Genomic DNA, 21,999 nt, shown 5'->3' on the forward strand with positions numbered 1-21,999 from the left:
CGCTGAAGAGATAATCGATGAGGGTGGTCACATACCTAATCCTCCTTCTCTCATCCTGCTTCTCCCTCATCCCACAATCTCTTCGAAGTGAGAGGCTGCAGAGGGTGTAAGCACGCACTTCTTACTTTCTCCTCTTCCCTCACCACAACCCAACCCTTGACCCTTTTTCATTTCAGATACCCAAGAACTGGAATCTGCCCAGGCAGTGGAGGAAGAGGAAGAAGACAGTGAAGATGAAAAGACACCGTCACTTGATCTTACACTCGCAGCCACCAGCTCAGATACAGACACTGCACGTATTTTAGAGGCTAGGACAGAGGAGGGATCTGCACGTGGTGAGAAACTGGGCACATGTGCGTAGGAGCCAGGGCAGGGAGAAAGCATAGCGCAGGTGCCAGCTCGCCGGAGGGCGAGGATGCACACCAGTTCTGCTGCGGAGGACTCAGATGAGGACTTTGATGGGCCAGCCTACAGAAGAAGGCTGTTGGTGTACACAACTAAATGCTTGGTGCACTGGGAACCTGCCAGAAAGCCTGCGCTCAATGTCAAGGAGCATGGAGGAATCCAGCACCAACTTGGCACAGGGTTTTGCGCAGAGCTTGGAGCCCATCCTTTCCAACATGAAGTAGGTGGTCACCTCCATCAGCACACCTGTGGAACAAACCATGATGCAGCGTCAGATGGCCAATGTCTCATCTTGCATTGCAGCACATGCTGAATCCTCCAAAGGTCTGAGTGCCGCCATGCAAGCTCAGACTGATGTCATGCAAGGCCAGCTTGCTGCCATGCAAGCTCAGATTGCTACCACCATGGCTCTGGTCACCAGTGTGCAAAGGGGCTTCCAGGGCATCACAGCAGTTCATCAATCTGTTCTCCAAAGAATTATTAGGATTGCTGAGGCGCCGCCCTGGGGGGGGGGGGGAGGGGGGGCGGGGGTGGCAGTGGTTCCAGGGAGTACAAACCTGCTGTCCTCTCTCAGGATGACAGCATTCCTGCTCCCACCCCTGCCATTCCGCCAGTGCCCTTGCTGTTGACTGTCAGTCAGCCGGCCCAGTCTGCTGCAGCCCAGGCCAAGGTGGTGCAGTCTGAAGCCGGGTCTTCCAGGCCCAGAACTGCTCGAGGTCGCCCTCCAAGGCCATTTGCAGTGTCCTCAATTGGAGTTCAGCAGCCTTCCACCAGCATGCTGCAGCCACTGGGGAAGCACTTCGAAGAGCACTAGGACAGGCAAAGGCACACGAAAGAGGCACTAAGAACATAAGAAATAGGAGCAGGAGTAGGCCATTTGGCCCTTTGAGCCTGCTCCACCATTCAATTAGATCATGGCTGATCCTCTACCTCATCTCCACTTTCCTGCCTGATCCCCATATCCCTTGATTCCCTTAATATTCAAAAATCTATTGATATCTGTCTTGAATATACTTGAATATACTAAGGGAGTGTACAGGGGTGATTAGATTCATTTTGTATGCATTCTGTCATGATTTAATTTATAAATTTAAATTGGAATGTGTATTTTCTGGTGGCTTTTATTTTTGCATTGTGGAAAAGAGGACGATGTGATGGTCAGTGACAGAGGGAAGGTAAGGAGTGTGGGACTGTTGGAGAATGGGGATTGTGGTTGAGGTTACTGGTATCACTCCCGAATTATTTGATCACGTAGAGCCCAGGCAGAAAGGGACTGTCTGCATTGCAGCCTCCCTTCCTCTTCCTGTTCCTCCTCTTCCTGTTGCACTTGCTCCTCCTCCACCTCCTCCTCCTTCACTTTCTCCTCGTGCTCCTGTTCCTCAGCTTCTCGCCTGATAGGTGGTGGCAAGGGCTGTTCCCTCCTAATGACCAGGTTATGTAGCATGCAGCATACCATTACAGATCTTGGTACCCGCTCAGCTGAGTACGCAGGGCTCCTCCAGAGCGGTCCAGGTAGCGGAAGCGTTGCTTGAGGATGCCGATGGTGTGCTCTATAATGTTCCTTGTGGCAGCATGGCTCTCATTGTGTGCCTGCTGTGCACGTGACTGGAGTCATGAGCCATGTCATGAGTGGATAATCTTGTTGCCCAGTAGCCAGCCTTTGACTTGCCATGGTGATTCAAACACAGCCAGAACAGTGGATGGCTGCAGAATGAACAAATCGTGACTACTGCCAGGATACCAGGCATTGACCTGCCTGATGCGCTGCCTGTGGTCGCACACCAGCTGCACACTGAGGGACTGGAATCCCTCTCGGTTCAGGAAAAAGGCAGAGTTCACATAAGGCCCACGCAAAGCAATGTGCGTGCAGTCGATGGCACCCTGCACCATGGGGAAGCCTGCAATCCGAGCAAACCCTCGTGCTCACTCCACCTGCTTGTCTCTGGCAAGAGGGATTGAGATGAAGCTGTCTGTTTTTGTATAGAGAGTCTCAGTGACTTCCCTTATGGAGCAGAATACTGCAAACTGCGAGATGTTTCTTATATCTTCAGCAGCAGCCTGGAACGAGCCAGGCACATAAAAGTTAAGAGCCAGGGTCACCTTGACAGCCACAAGCAATGCTGTCCTTGCCCTACTTTGAGGTTGCAGTTGTGGCTGCAGCATTTGGTAGATTTCAGTCACAACCTCTTTAGTGAAGCGAAGACGTTTCAAGAATTGGTCGTCGCTGAAGTTGAGCGAAGAGAATTGATCCCTGAAGACCCAGGGTGGATAAGGCCTCTTGCTGACAGCCCTTCTCCCCCTCCTCCTCCCTCTTCTGGCAGCTTGAGCTGCTCTGAGTGGTCTCTCTTCATTCTCCCAGTTATGCTCAATTCCAAGAGGAAGGCCCACCAGGCCACCCATGTCTGCAAGCAACTTGTTTCAGCACAAGCCTTTAAACCATCAAAAAGTACTTCAGCACCAGTCAGACCTCTCCCTGTAGACTACTGAAAATTTAGACAAGTATAGGAAAGCTCCAAAACCACGCAGAATTGCACCAGCAGCAAGAATAAATCTAGCAACTAACCTGGAAGTATCAATGTCCCAGACTCCTCCATCACCATCCCTGGGTATGTCCTGTCCCACTGGCAGGACAAACCCACCGAGGGTGGTGGCACAGTGGTATACAGTCAGGATAGAGTGGCCCTGGGAGTCCTCAACATTGACTCTGGACCCCATGAAGTCTCATGGCTTCAGGTCAAGCATGGACAAGGAAACCTCCTGCTGATTACCACCTACCGCCCTCCCTCAGCTGATGAATCAGTGCTCCTCCATGTTGAACACCACTTGGAAGAAGCACTGAGAGTAGCAAGGGCACAGAATGTACTCTGGGTGGGGGATTCATGGTCCATCACCAAGAGTGGCTCGGTAGCACCACTACTGACCAAGCTGGCCGAGTCCTGAAGGACATAACTGCCAGACTGGGCCTGCGGCAGCTGGTCAGAGAATTAACATGAGGGAAAAACCTACTTGACCTCGTCTTACCAATCTACCTATCACAGATGCATCTGTCCATGACAGCATTGGTAGCAGTGACCACCGCACAGTCCTTGTGGAGATGAAGTCCCGTCTTCACACTGAAGACACCCTCCATCATGTTGTGTGGCACTACCACTGTGCTAAATGGTATAGATTCAGAACAGATCTAGCACCTCGAAACTGGGCACCCATGAGGCACTGTGGGCCATCAGCAGCAGCAGAATTGTATTCCACCACAATCTGTAACTTCATGGCCCGGCACATCCCTCACTCTACCATTATCATCAAGCCAGCGGACCAACCCTGGTTCAATGTGGAATGCAGAAGAGCATACCAGGAGCAGCACCAGGTGTACCTAAAAATGAGGTGCCAACCTGGGGAAGCTGCAACACAGGACTGACTACATGCAAGCTTAACAGCAGAAGCAGCATGCTATAGACAGAGCTAAGCGATCCCACAATCAACAGATCAGATCAAAGCTCTGCAGTCCTGCCACATCTAGTCGTGATTGGTGGTGGACAAATAAACAGAGATAGAGAATATGATGAAGCTGAAAATGAGCACGTATGACAGATGTCAGGTTGCAAATACATCTGAGAATCAGGCTATATATAGAAAGGTCAGAGGAGAAGTGAAAAAGAAAATAAGAGGGGCAAAGAGAAGAGATGAGAATAGAATGGCAGCTAACATAAAAGGTAATCTAAAAGTCTTCTATAGGCATATAAATAGTAAAAGGGTAGTAAGAGGAGGGGTGGGGCTGATTAGGGACCAAAAAGGAGACCTATGCATGGAGACAGAGGGTATGACTGAGGTACTAAACGAGTACTTTGCATCTGTCTTCACCAAGGAAGAGGATGCTGCCCTCAACATAGTAAAGGAGGAGGTAGTGGAGACACTTGATAGGAGAAAAATTGATAAAGAGGAGGTATTAGAAAGGTTGGCTGTACTTAATAAAAGTAGGTAAATCACCAGGAGAGGATGGGATACATCCTAGGATGCTGAGGGAATTGAGGGAGGAAACCGCAGAGATTACTAACCATAATCTTCCAATCCTCCTTAGATAAGGTGGTGGTGCCCGAGGACTGTAGAATTGCAAATGTTACACCATTGTTCAAAAAGGATGTAAAGATAAACCCAGCAATTACAGGCCAGTCAGTTTGACCTCGATAGTGGGGAAGCTTTTAGAAACAGTAATCAGGGACAAAATTAACAATCACTTGGACAAGTATGGATTAATTAAGGAAAGCCAGCATGGATTTGTTAAAGGCAAATTGTATTTAACTAACTTGATTGAGTTCTTTGATGAGGTAACAGAGAGGGTTGATGAGGGCAATGCGGTTGATGTGGTATACATGGATTTCCAAAAGGCATTCGACAAAGTGCCACATAATAGGTTTGCCAGCAATGTTGAAGCCCATCGAATAAAAGGGACAGTGGCAGCATGGATACGGAATTGGCTAAGTGACAGGAAACAGAGTAGTAGTGAACGGTTGTTTTTCGGACTGGAGGAAGGTATACAGTGGTGTTCCCCAGGGGGCTTTTCTTGATATATATTAGTGACTTGGACTTGGGTGTACAGGGCTCAATTTCAACATTTACAGATGACACAAAAGTACAGTAAACAGTGAGGAGGAGAGTGATCAACTTCAAGAGGATATAGACAAGCTGGTGAAATGGGCAGACAGGTGGCAGGTGAAATTTAATGCAGAAAAGTGCAAAGTGATATATTTTGGTAGAAAGAATGAGGAGAGGCAATATAAACTAAATGGTACAATCCTGAAGGGGGTGCACAAACAGAGAGAGACCTGGGGGTATATGTGAACAAATCATTGAAGGTGGCAGGGCAGGTTGAGAAAGCAGTTAAAAAACATAGAAGATAGGAGCAGGAGTAGGCCATTCGGCCCCTCGAGCCTGCTCCGCCATTCAATGAGATCATGGCTGATCATCCAAATTCAGTACCCGGTCCCTGCTTTCTCCCCGTACCCCTTGATCCCTTTAGCCTTAAGAAATAATTCTAACTCCTTCTTGAATATATTTAATGAATTGGCCTCTACTGCCTTCTGTGGTAGAGAATTCCACAGGTTCACCTCATCTCTGTCCTAAATGGCTTACCCCTTATCCTTAGACTGTGACCCCTGGTTCTGGACTCCCAGGCCATTGGGAACATCCTTCCTGCATCTAGTCTGTCTAGTCCTGTTAGAATTTTATAAGTTTCAATGAGAATCCCCTCTCATTCTTCTAAACTCCAGTGAGTACAAGCCCAATCGACCCAATCTCTCCTCATATGTCATTCCTGCCATCCCAGGTATCAGCCTGGTGAATCTTCGCTGCACTCCCTCCATGGCAAGAACATCCTTCCTCAGATAAGGCGACCAAAACTGCACACAATACTCAAGATGTGGTCTCACCAAGGCCCTGTACAACTGCAGCAAGACATCCTTGTTCCTGTACTCGCACCCTCTTGCTACGAAGGCCAACATACCATTTGCCTTCTTAACCGCCTGCTGCACCTGCATGCTTACCTTCAGCGACTGGTGCACAAGGACACCCAGGTCTCGTTGCACTTCCCCTTCTCCCAATCTATTGCCATTCAGATAATAATCTGCCGTCCTGTTTTTGACACCAAAGTGGATAACCTCGCATTTATCCACATTATATTGCATCTGCCATGCTTCTGCCCAATCACCCAACCTGTCCAAATCATACTGGAGTTTCTCGGCATCCTCCTCACAGCACACACGCCCACCCAGCTTTGTGTCATCTGCAAACTTGGAGATATTACATCTAGTTCCCTTGTCTAGATCATTAATATATATCGTGAATAGCTGGGGTCCTAGGACCGATCCCTGCGGTTCCCCACTAGTCACTGCCTGCCACTCGGAAAAAGACCAGTTTATTCCAACTCTTTGCTTTCTGTCTGCCAACCAGTTCTCTATCCAAGTCAATACCTTGCCCCCAATCCCATGTGCCTTAACTTTACACGCTAATCTCTTATGCGGGACCTTATCGAAAGCCTTCTGAAAGTCCAAATACACCACATCCACTGGTTCTCCCTTATCTATTTTGCCAGTTACATCCTCAAAAAAAGCCTTACGGGATCCTGCGCTTCATGAATAGAGGTATAGAGTACAGAAGTGTGGAAATTATGATGAACCTGTATAAAACACTGGTTTGGCCCCAACTGGAATACTGTGTCCAATTCTGGGCACCACACTTTAGGAAGGATGTGAAGGCCTTAGAGAGGGTGCAGAAAATATTTACGAGAATGATTCCAGGAATGAGGGACTTTAGTTATGTTGATAGACTGGAGAAGCTGGGGGTGTTCTCCTTGGAATAGAGAAGATTGAGAGGGGATTTGATAGAGATGTTCAAAATCATGAGGGGACAGAGTAGATAGAGAGAAACTGTTCCCATTGTCAGAAGGGTCGAGAACCAGAGGACACAGATTTAAGGTGATTGGCAAAAGAACCAAAGGCGACGTAAGAAAAAATGTTCTTATTCAGCGAGTGGTTAGGATCTGGAATGCACTGCCTGAAAGGGTGGTAGAGGCAGACTCAATCATGGCTTTCAAAAGGGAGTTGGATAAATACCTAAAGGAAGGAAATTTGCAGGGCTACGGGGAAAGGGTGGGGGAGTGGGACTAGCTGAAGTGCTTTTGCAGAGAGCCGGCACGGGCTCGACGGGCCAAATGGCTTTCTTCCATGCAGTAACCATTGTATGATTCTATGATTCTATAACTAATGGGAGGAGGAGGCTCCATGAATATCCCCATCTTCAATAATGGCGGAGCCATGACGTGAGTGCAAAAGACAAGGCTGAAGCATTTGCAAACATCTTCAGCCGGAAGTACCGAGTGGATGATTCATATCGGCCTCCTCTGAGATCCCCACCATCACAGAAGCCAGTCTTCAACCAATTCGATTCACTCCACATGATATCACGGCTGAGTGCACTAGATAAAGCAAAGACTATAAGCCCCAACAACATCCCGGCTATCGTGCTGAAGACTTGTGCTTCAGAACAAGCCACGCCTCTAGCCAAGCTGTTCCAGCACAGCTACAACACTGGCATCTACCCGACAATGTGGAAAACTGCCCAGGTATGTCCAGTCCACAAAAAGCAGGACAAATCCAATCCAGCCAATTACCGCCCCATCAGTCTACTCTCAATCATTAGCAAAGTGATGGAAGATGTCGTCGACAGTGCTATCAGTGCACTTACCAATAACCTGCTTACCAATGCTCAGTTTGGGTTCCACCACTCGGCTCCAGACCTCATTACAATCTTGGTCCAAACATGGACAAAGGAGCTGAATTCCAGAGGTGAGGTGAGAGTGACTGTCCTTGACATCAAGGCAGCATTTGACCGAGTGTGGCATCAAGGAGCCCTAGTAAAACTGAAGTCAATGGGAATCAGGGGAAAACTCTCCACTGGCTGGAGTCATACCTAGCACAAAGGTAGGTGGTTGTGGTTGTTGGAGGCCAATCATCACAACCCCAGGACATCACTGCAGGAGTTCCTCAGAGCAGTGTCCAAGGCTCAACCATCTTCAGCTGCTTCATCAATGACCTTCCCTTCATCATAAGGTCAGAAGGGGAAGGTTCGCTGATGACTGCACAGTATTCAGTTCCATTCGGAACTCCTCAGATAATGAAGCAGTCCATGCCCGCATACAACAAGACCTGGACGACATTCAGGCTTGTGGCAAGTAACATTCGCGCCACAGAACTGTCAGGCAATGAGTATCTCCAACAAGCGAGAGTCTAACCACCGCTCCTTGATATTCAACGGCATTACCATCGTTGAATTCCCCACCATCAATATCCTGGGAGTCACCATTGACTAGAAACTTAACTGGACCAGCCACATAAATACTCTAGCTACAAGAACAGGTCAGAGGCTGCGTATTCTGCAGTGAATGTCTCACCTCCTGACTCCCCAAAGCCTTCCCACCATCTACAATGCACAAGTAAGGAGTGTGATGGAATATTCTCCACTTGCCTGGATGAGTGCAGCTCCAACAACACTCAAGAAGCTCGACACCATCCAGGACAAAGCAGCCTGCTTGATTGGAACCTCATCCAACACCTTAAACATTCACTCCCTCCACCACCGGCGTACCGTAGCTGCAGTGTGTATCATCCACAAGATGCACTGCAGCAACTCGCCAAGGCTTCTTCGGCAGCACCTCCCAAACCCGCGACCTCTTCCACCTAGAAGGACAAGGGCAGCAGGCGCATGGGAACACTATTACCTCCAAGTTCCCGTCCAAGTCACACACCATCCTGACTTGGAAGTATATCGCCGATCCTTCATCGTTGCTGGGTCAAAATCCTGGAACTCCCTCCCTAACAGCACTGCAGGAGTAACTTTACCACACGGACTGAAGCAGTTCAAGAAGGCGGCTCACCACCACCTTCTCAAGGGCAATTAAGGATGGGCAATAAATGCTGACGTTGCCAGCGATGCCCACATCCTAGGAACGAATAAAAAAACCTTTGTGATCCCTTTAAGTAGTGCTGGTGCGGGTCCTTCATGCCATTTAATTTTGTGTTCAGCTGTGGGAGGTTAAGAGAGCGAGTTGGCTGGAGCGTGGAGCTTGAAAATGACAGTGCTGGCATTAAATCAGCGTTGCTCACTGAGTCATAATCTGCCTGCTCTGCATGCTGCTGGCGGTCGTTAGGTGTGCGGGCTCAAACTACTGTACCAAGATGGCGTCTGGCGCACTTCCCATCAGAACTGTGTATGCGCATCTAGGACCCGATTTTTGACCTTCAGGAGACTGATTAGCGCGTAAAGAACTGACGCTACAGAGCCCTATTTCTGCCCCAGTGAATCAAGACTGAACGGCGGCACTCTCACCAGACATGATTCGGGATTATCCACCTGATCAATGGTTTTATTTACAGGCTGCAGACAGGTATATCTCCGGATTTCAAACGACGGTTAGTTAACAGGAACGGACACGTGCATTTACCTAGATTAGAGCACTCCCTCCCTTGTTTATATTACAGCCCCCCCCTCAGACACAAGTGCCCCCTTGTTTATATCAGTCATGGTACACTTGTTAGTGATGGGTTAATACTGACAGTTATTGTGTGTTTATAATACCATTTATTTTTCTCATTTGTACTTCAGATATTCCCCTCGTGTTTCAGATGGTCATTGATGAATTCTAGGTCCCCACGTCCTACCCGTGCTTTCACTTGCCTGGGTATTTAGGTAAGCTCACAGCGAGCCCAGAGAAGGCACAGAAAACCGTCTTCAGTTTTTTTCCCCCCCGACTACCTCCTGTGATTCTCCCCACGGTCAGCAGGTGGCAGAATAACACTACACTGGACAGCAACTTAAAACAATGTTGTTAAACAGCAAAAGAACACCCAGTAACATAACAAATGTTCACAATAATAAAAAAAACAAATGTTCACTGTACTTGTTCAGCTTAGCCAGCCCCTCCATCGCCATGGGTCTCTGTTGCCCCGCCCCCCCACACAGCGATCCCAGAACAAAACCCCAGCCTTGCAGACAGTGCACTTTTCAGGCTGATCTGTGGATGATGTAGTAACACCATGTGTGGCTGAAACTGGCAACGTCAGGGATGAGTGCCGGGGGATAATGGTCAGTCCCTGTCAGAGGGGAATCCAGCAGTCGCTGGGGACACACTTTTCATTCTGAAAGCCAGGGCTGTCAACTCCAAAAGCCCCGACAGTGTAGCAAGCACAAGGGGTGATCACCTTTCACTGGGTTGAGCGCTGTCAGACATGCAGTGCCCCCTGGCTTTCCAAATACCTCCTCTGTGCGAGGCACAGGACAGGAGGCAATCGGTGTCAGCTCAGTTAGCTTCCAATGATAATCTACACAACTTGCATTTCTGTAGTGGCTTTAACATTGCAAAACGTCCCAAGGCGCTTCACAGGAGCGTAAATCAGACAAAATTCAACACTGAGCCACATAAAGAGATATTAGGGCAGGTGACCAAAAGCTTGGTCAAAGAGGTAGGTTTTAAGGAGTAACTTAAAGGAGGATAGAGAGGCGGAGAGGTTTAGGGAGGGAATTCCAGAGCTTAGGGCCTAGGCAGCTGAAGGCGCGGCCGCCAATGGTGGAGCGATGAAAATCGGGGATCTGCAATGGCCAGAATTGGATGAACGCAGAGTTCTTGGAAGTTTGTAGGGCTGGAGGAGGCCTTGGAGGGATTTGAATAGAAGGATAAGAATTTACAATCCAGGCGTTGCCAGAACAGGAGCCAATGCGAGCATGCAGACTATTGTCCTTCATATGGACCAATACGATCGGTGATGCCCTGAAGGTCTCAGATGGCTGTATAACGCCCAGGTGCAGCATCTTATGTCCCGTGCATCCACGTTCTCCCTCATCGTGTGCGGCAGGTGGCACTCGCTCGAATCACCTGTGCTCCTGGTGGAAATATTGCCACCAGCTTGGCGTTTCTACACGCGAGGTAACTGGACTGGTCTGCTCCACCTGAGGAACCCATTTTTGCTCTCCGACAGGAGGTCTTGTAATCTCACCTCCCTCTCCTTCCTCTGGGGCAGCCATGGTGCATTGAGTCACTTCCTCGCGGGTGAGGTAAGGTTCACACAGCAGCTAAGGTGCTTATGTGATCACTTGGGTCTCTCTGTGACATAACCAACCTCACTGCCCCTTTCCACAACTGTGTATCCAATGGGCCTGTAACTTCAGCTCACTGGCGGCAGCTCCAGCACGACTGCAGCCCAACCAGTATGTCTAGTACTTTAATTTTTATGTGTCAGCTGTGGCTCAGTGGGCAGCACTCTCGCCTCTCAGTCAAAAGGTTGTGGGTTCAATTCCCACTCCAGAGATTTCAGCATGTAATCCAGGCTGACACTGCAGTGCAGTGCTGAGGGGATGCTGCACTGTCGGTAGGTGCCGTCTTTCGGATGAGGTATTAGCCCCGTCTGCCCTCTCATGTGGACGTAAAAGATCCCATGGCACTATTCGAAGAATAGCAGGGGAGTTCTCCTGGTGTCCTGTACAACATTTACATCTCAACAACATCACTAAAAAACAGATTATCTGGCCATTATCTCATTGCGGTTTGTGGGATCTTGCTGTTCACAAATTGGCTGCTGCTGATTCTACATTACAATAGTGACTAGACTTCAAAAGTACTTCCAGCATTTTGGGACATTCTGAAAGGTGCTGTATAAATGCAAGTAAGTCTGTGCCTTTCTTCACAAATGCCCGATAGTTAATAAATTAGCTTTGTTTGGCAGTGTGCGATGTGCGAGGTCCCTGAACTGAGCTAGGAGTTCGCCAACGTCCCGTCAGCCCGTCACGCACGGTGAACAAGGTTACTTGCTCGCGTACTATCTTTACCTGTGGTTTCTCGTCAGTCAGTCCCACCTGTTTTCATGCGCTGAATAAATCTGCTCGTGATTGGGTCGGTAATCAATCTTTCGAGCTGATGAAAGCCGAATATTTTGGAGGTTGTTCTGTCCTACAGAATGAACAGTGGGATCGAAGAGGAAATACAGTAAGGAAATGATTTTGATGACACAACTTTTATAGAGAAAAAAAAAGTGTAAACAAAAAAGACAGATTAAGTGGACAGTTCAAAAATAAAGTTGAGAGAGAAAACAGAGGAAGGGAAGACACAGATACAGTGTTTTGAAAAAGGGTTAGACCCGAAACGTCGACTCTAATTTCTCTCCACGGATGTTGCCTGGCCTTCTGAGTTTTTCCAGCATTTTCTGTTGTTATTCCAGTGTTGGTTTTCAACACCGTTTCTTTTTCATAGCAATAACTGGTATGAAAACCAGGTGGCAGCAGAGCCCACAGAATGAACTGCATCAGTCGCCGGATCAGCAGTGGTTCACAGGCACAATACGTCACAATATGTTTGAATAATGTGAAACCACACATTAGTGTGTAATTAGTTGAGCAATGTGATTAAATGGCATCTACTGAAATGAATGAACAGTCTCCCTCACTCTGCCATTCTTCATCTCACTTTGTTTTCCCCTTTCGCCCTGTCCTCTGTCCCAACTCTTTTCTCTCACTCTGTCCCTCTGTTGCGTCTCTTTCTCCCAATTTATCTCTGTCTCTCCTTGTTTCCCACTCTGTCTGTACCTCTCCACTCTGCATGTCTTTCTCTGTGACGCTCTCTTTCTCACTCGCTCCATGCTGCTCACCTCTGCCTTTCCCTCACCCCGTGCGTGTCTTCATTTCACTCTTTCTCACTGCTCGCCCTTTATTTCTTCCTTCCATTCTCTGTCACTCACTGTTTCCTTGAAGGGATAATTACAGTCCTAGCCCTTTTGGGCTATTCCAGATCAGGCGTATTCCCCAGACGTTCACCTTCAACTTAAGTTAGAGATAGCCGAATTCCATAAGGCGCTTAAATGAGTCTAAAGGTTCAGGCTATCTCTCCCCAAAGGAAAGGAACGACTAAAGATGTTACCATCCTCCGGATAGTACTTTTAATAAGTTGAACTAGACTGTAACCTTCCGGATATTATAAGGGTCCGGAATACCCCCCAGAATTCTGCAACTCCTTACCAAAGAGTGTACAGAATTTGTGGGTTTGCGAATCTATACAGATTCACTCCTTTGAGACAATTCTAAAAATATATAGTTTTATTTAAGAGCCTGCATTCAGTTAACATCTGTTGAATCAGTCGCAACATTAACAATTCAAAGTACAATTAGCTTACATTTCTTATTTCTCAGAGATCCTTATTCTCAAATCTTTACTTCGTTATATTCCTTATTTATTATTTCTAAATCCAGAATATTTCTTATTTCTTATTTCTAAATCCTTACATTTCTTATTTCTTATTTCTAAATCCAGAACCTCCACCAAAAATCAATCACTTTGATATACCCGAGACTCATAGTTAAAAACTTACAGAGATGCCTCTGGAAAGTTGAGAAATGCCCTGCCCGTTCAACGAATTCAAACTTTCTGTTAAAAAGGTCTTATTTTTATACCCTTTTGGCTTTGGTTTCTTCTTTAATGTTCCCTGCTGATGTCAGCTAATTGTCTTTATTGATCCCTCTGTTTGAATGCTTTCTATGTTACTATCAATTCAACTATTGCATGGAAAATTATTTCTCTACTTTTAGGTGTTCCAAAAACTATCATAAAAACAATGACAGCTATGGTTTCTGTTTGATGCCTTTCTTACCGAAGATTCTTCATTCATCATTTCTTAATATTGGCTTAACTACTTTTTAGCAGACATTTTGACTCCATTCTGCTTCAAGTTTAATACAAACACAATGCAATTGCTTGGTGTCATCTATTGAAGTTATATCTTCAAAGTTGTTGGTATGGTTTTTACTATATGTAAATCAAAACCACTTTAACTGTGTGTTTACTTGTTTTCTAGCTATCTCAATTGGTTGCATATTTAATCGTATCTCCTGTCATCCAAGTTTAACATAAAACTATTTGACCAGCAGGTTTCTTTACTTGATGTCATGTTTTCAAAGGCACATGCCTCTTTTAATGTTTGTATTTCTGTTTTATCGTGTCAGCTTGTAACACCTAAATTGGGTCTTCCCATTGTGTTCGTTGCAAACCATAGACCTTTCGGAACCACCAATGGTTTGCTTCAATCTTTCATTGTTTTAGAATATTTAACTAATTCCCATTTCAAAGCTTGTTTACAACTTTGTTATCAACTGATCTTTTCTCAGAAGCCTGTATTTCTGTTTACAGCCTGTCTGCTGAGACTTGTGTCTTTTAAACCCAGTATGTCTTTTATTAATAATATATTAGAAATCTGTTCATAGTATCGCGTATTTCTCTGAATCATGGCTATTCCTTCACATCCTTTACTCTCTGTCTTCATTGGTGAGCCTGGAAATTTGCTGGAAGTTATCCCCTTGTGTGCTGCACCATGTCGCTACACCAACTGTCTCTATGGCATGAAGCTACATTATGGTGTAACACCCTCCCAATCACTTATCCCCCTCTCCCAGTGACCCCCCTCCCAATCACTTATCCCCCTCTCCCAGTTACCCCCCCTCCCAATCACTTATCCCCCTCTCCCAGTGACCCCCCCTCCCAATCACTTATCCCCCTCTCCCAGTTACCCCCTCCCTCCCAATCACTTATCCCCCTCTCCCAGTTACCCCCTCTCCCAATCACTTATCCCCCTCTCCCAGTGACCCCCCCTCCCAATCACTTATCCCCCTCTCCCAGTTACCCCCTCTCCCAATCACTTATCCCCCTCTCCCAGTGACCCCCCTCCCAATCACTTATCCCCCTCTCCCAGTTACCCCCTCTCCCAATCACTTATCCCCCTCTCCCAGTGACCCCCCTCCCAATCACTTACCCCCTCTCCCAGTTACCCCCTCTCCCAATCACTTATCCCCCTCTCCCAGTTACCCCCTCCCTCCCAATCACTTATCCCCCTCTCCCAGTTACCCCCTCTCCCAATCACTTATCCCCCTCTCCCAGTGACCCCCCTCCCAATCACTTATCCCCCTCTCCCAGTTACCCCCTCTCCCAATCACTTATCCCCCTCTCCCAGTGACCCCCTCCCTCCCAATCACTTATCCCCCTCTCCCAGTGACCCCCCTCCCTCCCAATCACGTATCCCCCTCTCCCAGTTACCCCCTCCTTCCCAATCACTTATCCCCCTCTCCCAGTTACCCCCTCCCTCCCAATCACTTATCCCCCTCTCCCAGTTACCCCCCTCCCTCCCAATCAACTATCCCCCTCTCCCAGTGACCCCCCTCCTTCCCAATCACTTATCCCCCTCTCCCAGTTACCCCCTCCCAATCAACTATCCCCCTCTCCCAGTTACCCCCTCCCTCCCAATCACTTATCCCCCTCTCCCAGTTACCCCCTTCCCTCCCAATCACCCCCCTCCCAATCACTTACCCCCTCTCCCAGTTACCCCCTCCCAATCACGTAGCCCCCTCTCCCAGTTACCCCCTCCCTCCCAATCACTTATCCCCCTCTTCCAGTTACCCCCCTTCCCAATCACTTATTCCCCTCTCCCAGTTACCCCCTCCCTCCCAATCAGTTATCCCCCTCTCCCAGTTACCCCCTCCCTCCCAATCACTTATCCCCCTCTCCCAGTTACCCCCTCCCTCCCAATCACTTATCCCCCTCTCCCAGTTACCCCCTCCCTCCCAATCAACTATCCCCCTCTCCCAGTTACCCCCCTCCCTCCCAATCACTTATCCCCCTCTTCCAGTTACTCCCTCCCTCCCAATCACTTATCCCCCTCTCCCAGTTACCCCCTCCCTCCCAATCACTTATCCCCCTCTCCTGTTAAATCTGTGAGTTATCTAGTTAATTAAGACACAGACTAATTAATAACAATCAAAAACAGGTCTTTACTGGTTGGAGGTAGGGACTATTCTGAATACAAGATTACTGCACAGTGCTTATATACTGGTGTGTTCACCCCCGGTATTACGTCTACAGCAGCCTGAGAAAGTAGTACATCTCTTAAGGTGGAACAGGCTTAAGCTCTCTTAAGGTGGAACAGGTTACATACACATCTCCCAGTCATCTTCCCTCACTCCGGATTGCTTACCCCCTCTCCCAGTTACCCCCTCCCTTCCGATCACTTACCCACCGCCCCCCCTCTCCCAGGACGTACCCAGGGGCTGCTGATGAGGTAATGGCCTAAAATTGAAATTGTCTTTGACGGTGAGCTGCCTGGAGAGGCTCAGCAGGTATCTTCAGCTTGCTGGTCCGATGTAAATGAGGCCCGAGACCCAATATCGGGTGGGCCTCGGGCCGACGCGGCAGGTCCAGCTTGAACCAATTCTAGGCTTTAGCCTTCTTGCACTCCGTCCCCCTGTGCTTGGCAGGCAACAACCTCTTTTTGGTTGACCCTTTGGGTTAACGTCTCCCTAGAAACAGCACACACAGGAACCTGAACATTGCTGATTTTAACTATACCCCTGAAGCTTTTCCAATGGTTAGGGAAGGGGACATGAAGGCATCACACCCGTGTTTAATCTTCTTCTGCCTCAAGACCTACAAACCCAACCTTTCCCGTCATTGGTTAGTGAATAGAGTGGGAACTCTAGTGGATTTCACCCCCCCCCCACTCCCCGCCTTAGTCCAGGCTGCTTACTGTGGCTCACTGCAGCCCAGGGACTGAATCTTCTTGATCTATGTAGCTCAGCACTCAACTGGGCTGTGCAGTTATCCATTGAAGACTGTGGTAAGGTTGCCAACCCTCCAGGATTGCCCTGGAGTCTCCAGAAACTATAGACTAATCTCCAGGACACATTGCGAGCAACCCAGGAGAAACATCATAGAGGCATTAAAAAAAAATGTGCTTCAGAAAAACATTTCTTTGAGCACTTTTGTTTATTAGTGATAAAAATATCGGAGATGGGGGGGGGGGGAGAAAACGGCCGTTTGACTGACGGTCAAGAATCATCCAATCGGGTAATGAAGAGTCTGTTCACTCTCGGATTGGCTGGGAAGGCTGTGCGGATGAACATGTTGGGCAATGGTTCATAGAAACTATTTCCACTGGCAGGAAGACAAGCCTAGAAATTCGATAACGTGGGAAAACGGGCAATGCCACCGCGGGGCGAGGCTAACTCCCGCCCGTAAAAAGAGCGTAGGCAGCACCGTTATTTTGGAGGTGCCTGCTGATTTAAATGATGATCGGAGCGCTGAACCTACCGAGTAACGCGCTGTTTCAGGCGGTACGCTCAGCAGGAGGCCCAATGTAGCGTGGCCGTAGCATCCCCGGAGCAAGCCAGCATTGTCTTAAAGCTAGCCTGTCATTTTCGAAAGCAGTCTCGAGCCCTTAAAGGGGAACTGCCTTCTAAAATGAAAAAAAAATTAAAAATAAGCAGGGGGTGAGATTCCCCATGAGGGCTGTCTGGGCGCTAAGTAAAAAATGTTTGGAAAGTTAGTGCCAGGCTCTAACTTTTTCAACCATTAGTTAAATTCCCATTTTTTCTTCCAAGAGGGAAGTGGAGCGCTAAATCAAGCTCCACTTACGCCTTGTAGCGCGAGAGGCGGGGAACATCCCGATCCGGGGCGAAGTGCTCGGCAGCGCCACGCTTGGCCACTTGTTGCAGGGGCATTAAAGGGCCCCATGGTGCGAGCTCTGAAGGTTTATTTTTAGATATGTGGGCCACCGGGGAGTTTTGGCTGGCCGCCCACGAAGTTGTGACCCGCGAGTGGCCGGCCTCAGTGTTCGCGACCCCTGCAGCAATCGGTAACATCGCCCGGCGCTACTGCGGGGCGCGATTGCAAATTTTTCTTCCGAGGCGCTACCGGGGCACTGCGCTCGAAGATGACATCATGATCTCTGGGCGCAGAAGATCGAGGCGCTACCCGATAGGAGGGTCGGGGGGAGCACAAAGCCATTAGTGCCCCATTAGCGCCTCCCACTGGAGGCACGAATAAGGGGAATTTCGTCCCCACAGTCTTTAGCCCTCAGAACTCTACTGCCTTCTGGAAAAAAAAATAAACAATGAAAAATAATTCCAAAATTGGAGTCTTCAGCTCTTAAAGCTGCACTGCCTTCTGTACATAAAAAAAAAGCACTAACACAAATGGCTCAACAAGCCTGGGAAGGGGCACCTAGGGTCTCACACGCAGCACTCCACTTTTGTGCAGGGGGTCAACACTACAAGAGAGGTCCTCTACCCACAGGGGGCAAGGAGCCTCTCCAGAAAGAAGGATGTGGAACCAGATCACCGAGGCCGTCACTACCAGCAGTGTCGTTCCCATGACCTGGCTCCAATGCCCAAAGAAGTTTCATGACCTCAGATCACTGGTCAAGGTCAGTAACTGCAGCTTCAAAAGCCGTCTCCTACTAACTACACCACTAGCCTCACACACTTCTCAATGCACAACTTCCCCCCATTCCCAATCATTCACCTACCAACAATCTGTACCAAACATGGGCACACCTCCCATTCCTAGCTTCACCACACCCCCTTGGAGGAGACGGTGCGGGCCATTCTTGACAGGGGCATGGCTGAGCCCTTGGCCAACGGCAAGGCTGAAAGGATACAAGATGCTGGTATCCTCATACTTTATCCTCTTTCTCATATCCCACTTCCCCCTCATCCCACAATCTCTTCTGATTTACAAGGTGCACATGGTATAAGCATTCAGTTCTCACTTTCCCGTCTTCTCCTCACCACAACTCCACCCTTGTGCCTTCCTCATTTCACACACCCAAGAAATCCAGCCTGTGCGGCCAGTGGGTGACCAAGAAGAGGGAGAGAAAAGTGAAGAAGAAGAAACACAGTCACTCGATTTGACTCTCCCAGCCACCAGCTCCTCGAGGTCGTCCTGCAAGGCCATCTGCAGTGTCCCCCACTGAACGTCAGCAGCCTTCCACCAGCCATGCTGCAGCCACTGGGGTAGCACTGTGTGACATCACTAGGACAGGCAAAGGCACACGCAAGACAGTCACTAAGGGAATGCACAAGGGTGATTAGTTTATTTCTTGATGTCATATTGGCTGCATATATGGATAAAGGATTGGAAAGTTTGCTTTGTGGTGGCTTTTATTTCAGCATTGTGGCCAAGAGACGCTGTGATGGTCAGTAACAGAGGGAAGGGAAGGTGTTGGACAAATGTTGAAAGGGGAATTGGGGTTGTGGTCACTGGTACTGCAAGTGGATGATTCCATCCGGGATATCCCAGCCAGAAAGGGGCTGTCTGGGTTGCATCCTTCCTTCTGCTTCCTCCTCTTCTGCTTCCTCCTCTTCTATATCTTCTTCTTCTGCGTCTTCCTCTTCCAACTGAGACAGCTTGTTCCCTTTGCTGCCTGTGCTTCATCTCCATGTGCCCCCCAGGACTGTGAGCAAGTGGTCTTCTCAGAAGCAAAATACTGTGGATGCTGGAAATCTGAAATAAAAGCAGATAATGTTGGAAATACAGGCCAGGCAGCAGTGGAGAGAGAAACAGAGTTAACATTTCAGGTCGATGACCTTTCGTCAGAACTGGAAAAAGTTAGGGATATAACAGATTTTAAGCAAGTGCAGAGGCGTGGATGCTGCCTGACTGGCTGAGTATTTCCAGCATATTCTGTCTTCGCAGAGGCTTTCCTTTACCATCCAAAGCCTTGCAAGCATCCAGCAGCACTCCCTGCACGCGCTGCACACTTTAAAAACTTTTTAAATGTATTGCACCAGGCCACTACTGTCAACAGCAGCGCCTTGGGCTTCACTAAAATGGTGGACACTGTGTCCCGTGCTGGAAGCGGGCGGAAACAAGGCAGCCACGATTTTTTCAACAAAACCGGCCTTAACAGCCAGCGCTAAACCGGAGAATTTCTAGACAACAGATTTAGGGGGGAAAATTCGGTTGATTAGTGCCTCGCGTTTGCGCCCTAAGAGGGTGCTAACAAGGCGCAAAGCAACTAGCGCCCAGGCGCTGCGATGTTTGTGCCGCTTGCGAAATTGACCAGAGTTTTTGCAGTGGTGCTAAACTCTACCATCACAATCTCCTGCGCCGGCAGATCGGGGCATCAGTCGAGTGTGCAACGCCCCGGTAGTGCCCCGGACCGGATATTGAGTGGCGCCCCCTGCCTTTCTGCCTGCCGCTAGTAACAACAGGTAGAGGGGAATGTTTTGCAGTTTAAGAAGTGTCCGGCACCAGTGTGTCTGTGCTCCATTGCTGACTGACATCACCTGAGCTTCGCCAGCGCTCTGAGGTAGCATCTCGCTCCTCGGCGTTAGTGCCTTAAGAGAGGTGTGAAGCACCTGATTTAACGCTCCAATCACCTCCAGGGGCGATAAAAGCCAAGTTTGCAGCCAGAGGCGATAATTAGCGCCAGGTGCTAAACTTTGCCCCCGGTTGATAATTGCGCCCCAAACAGGGCGATACAGAATTTCTCCCCCTTAAGATCTTTGGTTAAAAATAAACAGAGACGAGATGAGGAGAATGTTTTTACGCAGCGAGTTGTTGTGATCTGGAACGGACTTCAGATTCAATAGGAACTTTCAAAGGGAATTGGATAAATACATGAAGGGAAAAAATTACAGGGCTGTGGGGAAAAAGCAGGGGAGTGGGACGAATTGGATAACTCTACTAAAGAGCCGGCGCAGGTATGATGGGTTGAATGGCCTCTTGCTGTGCTGCATCAGTCTATGCTTCTATGAAATGACGGGAGTGTGGGGGCAGTTTTGAGGCAGGAGGTCATGTGATGACACCTCCAGGAATACGTCCAATCAGATTTGGCAACCTCAGGCCAAACAAACTTTAGAACAGGTACCCCTGACAGAAAGGGGAAACAGAAGCCCAGCGGGTGATCTGACCCTGGGCCTCCTGCATCTCGCCCCCAGTGGTTGGTTCAGGAACAGCAGGTTCGTAGTTGCTTGCTTGCCCTCCGCAGGGATGGCGGGGGGATGGGGGTTGGTGGGGGGTGGGGGGAAGAGAGATCAGAGGAAAGACCTTAAAAATAACAGGAAAAAACAATATAAAGTAAATGTAAAAATGTTCCATTGTGGAGTAATCCTGAATAATGTGGCTTCCAGGTGGTTTGTATTTACATTGAGGTTTGTGCTGCAAAGTTTGCAACTTTTTGGAATCAAAAACATTTCACATCTGTTCGCCATTCCAGGAGTCCTGTATAAATAAATCAGGGAGAGTTTAATAAAAACTCAATCTCGGTGCTTTTACATTAGCATCACATGCCTTCCAGTGGGTTTCGGGGTGAGGGGGGTGGGTGGGGGGTTGCAGCAGGGGTTTTCTTTTTTCTTGCGGGGGAACTTCCGTGTAAAGGTTGGGTTTTGGGGGCCCCTGCATTTTACAGCACATACTAAACACTACTAACTTAACCCAGTCTCAAATCCACACATGCACAAGCATGAAAAGCCACATTTGCACTCGGTAACATTAAACCAGTTGGCACCAGTTGGCAAAATGATAAAACAAGAGCAAGTGAGGCCACATCTGGAGTATTGTGTACAGTTTGGTCTCTGTACCAAAGGAAGGATATACTTGCCTTGGAGACAGTGCAATGAAGGTTCACTACATTGATTCCTGGGATGAGAGGGCTGTCCTATGAGGAGAGATTGAGTAGATTGGGCCTATACTCTCTGGTGTTTAGAAGAATGAGGTGTGATCTCATTAAAACATATAAGATTCTGAGGGGGATTGACAGGGTAGATGCTGAGAGGATGTTTCTCCTGGCTGGAGAGTCCAGAACTAGGGGGCATAGTCTCAGGATAAGGGGTCGGCCATTTAAGACTGAGAGGAGGAGGAATTTCTTCACGCAGTGGGTTGTAAATCTTTGTAATTCTCTGCCCCAGAGGGCTGTGGATGCTGAGTCTTTGAGTATATTCAAGGCTGAGATTGATAGATTTTTGGACTCTAGGGGAATCAAGGGATATGGGGATAGTGCAGGAAAGTGGAGTTGAGGTAGAAGATCAGCAATGATCTTATTGAATGGAGGAGCAGGCTCGAGAGGCCATCTGGCCTACTCCTGCTCCTATTTCTTATGTTCTTATGATATCTGAGCAGTTCAGTAACACTGACAGTCTGTAAGAGCTAAATCTTGTCTCCTCCTTCTTCCAGCTTACCGTGACTGCAGGGGGCGGGGGTGAGTGGGGTGGGGGAGAAGGCGAGCGTCGTGGTCGGTG

Source organism: Somniosus microcephalus, chromosome 6 (genome assembly GCF_052327205.1).
Source record: "Somniosus microcephalus isolate GS21.2 chromosome 6, FLI_Smic_1.0, whole genome shotgun sequence".
Classification (NCBI taxonomy): Eukaryota; Metazoa; Chordata; class Chondrichthyes; order Squaliformes; family Somniosidae; genus Somniosus; species Somniosus microcephalus.